The following is a 3,280-nucleotide window of genomic DNA, read 5'->3' on the forward strand; positions in this document are numbered from 1 at the left end:
ATATATTATCAATTGTTCTGTGTGTTCTGTAACGTTTATAATGTGGGGTATTGTAATTTAAAGTAGCACACAGTGTTCTATTATGAATATAGGTAATATGAATTGCTGCTTCAGCCCATAATATAAACAGTAATTCAGTAGATGTTAGATATGCTCTTACACCTCTAAATATAGTTTTATGAGTTTGTTCTGCTATTCTGTTCTGTTGTAGAGTATGATGTACTATTAATCTTTGTTTTGTTCCTTGTGAATCTAAATATTGTTGGAAATCTTTACTAAGGAATACAGTATTGTTATCACTTTGTAAAAGCTTTATTTTAACTCTGTACTGTGTAAATATTTTAGTTGTCCATCATACATATTGTGTATATGCATCAGATTTTGTTTGTAATTTGAGCATTATGCACCAACAAGTAGAATCGTCTACAATTGTTAATAAGTAGTGTATGTTCTTATATGTGTACAGTTCAATAGGACCAATGATATTGATATGAATAAGATCTCCAAATTGATTTGCAAGAGGAGATTGACATAGTTTTGGTATTGGTGTACATTTGATATTTGCTTTTATGCATTCAATACATTCTTTTTCTTCATAGTTTGTTATTTTAGTTGATAGTACACTTGGTTGTGTCTTTAATAATTGTTTAATATAATTGTAACTTATATGTCTGAGGCGTTTATGTATATCATAAATAGATAGTTTGTTCATTGTTTTTAATAAATGATTATTGTACAAGATATACAAGTTATTTCTCAATCGTATATGTCTGATGTATTCATTACATGGTAATGTTATAGTACAATTATTGTTTGTAAACATAAAAGAATAACCTTCCCTACATAGTAGCACTTGACTTATGAGGGAAAAGGTCATTTGTAGATAGTAATAGATGTTTTGTAATGTTATGACACTTTTTTCTTGTATATTCTTCAGGATTTCAATACACATAGATCTGGCTCAATTAAGAGTCATTGTTGACCTATTTGTAATAGTTACAATTGTAGGAGTTATGTTGTGTACATCTGTTAATCAAAATAGATAAGGAGTAGCATGTATTGATGCACTGGAATTGAGTAAATCCATCATTTGTGTATAGGATTTCTTGTTAGCTATGATTGTATTTGTAAATACGTTGGTACATACCCAGGAAGCATATTGTTCGAATTGTTTGTCCTGGTTGCTCAGAATAAGAGCATAAGTGTTATTGTTCATTTCAATGTTGCCTTCCTTTAATTCAACATTGTTTTTGTTTGGGTTTTCAATAATAAATGTGTTCATTATGTTTTCCACAGTTTGATTTGTTTTATACACAATGTTAGCCTGATGTTTGGTGTGTGCAAGCTTTGTAGCTTTAGTAGGAGGTTTGTAGCATTCCTTAGAGAAATGTCCTGTTTTTCTGTAATTGAAACATTTTGCTTTTGTCAGATTGAACGGATTTGGCAGATTGAATTTCCTCTGCTTATTAGCTTTATACATTGTATTAATGTGTGCATTATTCTTTGTCCAATCATTAGAATCTTGTGCTTGTTTAGTATAGTAATTGTTGTAGGCATTCTGCAATGTAAGGATTAGTTGCTTTGGTTCAACTTTCTTATGTTCATTGACTGGTTTGCCTTCATTCTGGGCATCAGTAGATTGTATTATTGTATTTACTATGTGTGTATATTGCTCAGGAGTGGTAAGCAATATCACTGCTTTGTATGTAGAGTTGCATGGTGGATCACTGTTAGCAGACAGAGTTGCATATGCTTCCTCAAGTCTGTCTAATGTATGTCTGAAATGTTTTACATGGTCTCTACAAATAAACAGTGCTGATTTGTCAATAGCCTTTTTACATACTGTCTGAGGGTTAAAGTGTTCTTCAAGCACTTTCATTAACTGAGGGATAGACATATCAAAGTGTATATAGTTTGCCAATATTGTGTCAGCAATGTTATTAACTATGCATGTATGAATGGCCTTAGCCATCTCCCTCTTGGCTTTGTTCTACAGTTCATCCTTTAATAAGTGTTTGAAGCACATAGCTGCAACACTAGAAACAATGTAGTAGTGCCACATCTTGTAGTTTACTTTGGTCTTAAGCATTGTAATGTTTTGACTGAAGTATTTAGGTACATCAGCTGGTTTACAGTATGTATCTGTATGTGGGGGAACCATGATACAAATGTGTGTGAATGTATACAAGTAAAGAGTTTAGAGTGTACAGTGGATGTGTGTATGCAGGGAGCTCAAGGCTCATAACCTGATAAGAGGGAGAACTTAAAGGGGGGCACACATAGACAAGGGGTGAGGTCACAATTGACTACTCAGTGTCTCTCATCCTTATATTGTATGTATTCTAACTGAGACATTATGAAGTCATTGTCTTGTAGTTTGTCTATTGATGAACTAATTATCTTATAATACTATCCTATTGTCATTCATATTGTTATTCAATCTATGGCCTGTCTGTAATGTGAACACTGCTCAATTGATTCAGCTTCAGCACAAGAGAAAATGGAAAGAGGTACAACACTGTACATACCTGGACCAATACAGAGTCCTTGATTCTGAAACCAGTACAGTTGATCAGGTCAAACAGTAAGTCTGGTTCTGCCCACATTAAGAAATACAAAGTTAAGAGAGTCCAGGTACTGTAGTATAACTAGTCCTAAGTACTACTCTATACTAGCAGGACAATCAAGTACTAAGACAATTCTGAATCTATAGTACAGGATTGAGTCAGTACTACACCTTCAGATAAGAGTTTTACTTTATTGTATTAAAGATCTAGGGACCATCTGTCTAATAGAACATTCAGATGACTATATGATCTTTTAATAGAATAAAATATGGAGTAGTTTGCCAGAACTTGAGTTTGGGACAATATCTAAGTCTGTCAAAGCCTAGAGTAAGACTAACACTAAGCACTCTACTCAATATTGTAGGAGAAGTAAGTAGAAGATGAGTAAACCTTTAAAAGTCCTACAGCTCACACAGTCAAATGCTGTCAATCCATAATTATGTATTTTGGTAACAATCACTAAATGTAACTACACCTGACCTAGTGACTGATTGTTGCCTGACTCTTAACTTTTTATATTCAGGCCCTGAATCCTACAGCCCAATTAGGGATGACCCTGACTAACCACTTATGTAATTCTAGCATACTGTGGCCCTTGTCATGAACAGAGTGAGAAGTTAGGAGGGGGGTTTGGGGGGGCTCTGCCACCCCAATTAGGTTTAGGATAAGTTTGGGCTGTTAGGCTTAGGTGTTAAGTTGGGTTTTAGTTAGGG

The sequence above is a fragment of the Fomitiporia mediterranea genome (genome assembly GCF_000271605.1).
Source record: "Fomitiporia mediterranea MF3/22 unplaced genomic scaffold FOMMEscaffold_1, whole genome shotgun sequence".
NCBI lineage: Eukaryota > Fungi > Basidiomycota > Agaricomycetes > Hymenochaetales > Hymenochaetaceae > Fomitiporia > Fomitiporia mediterranea.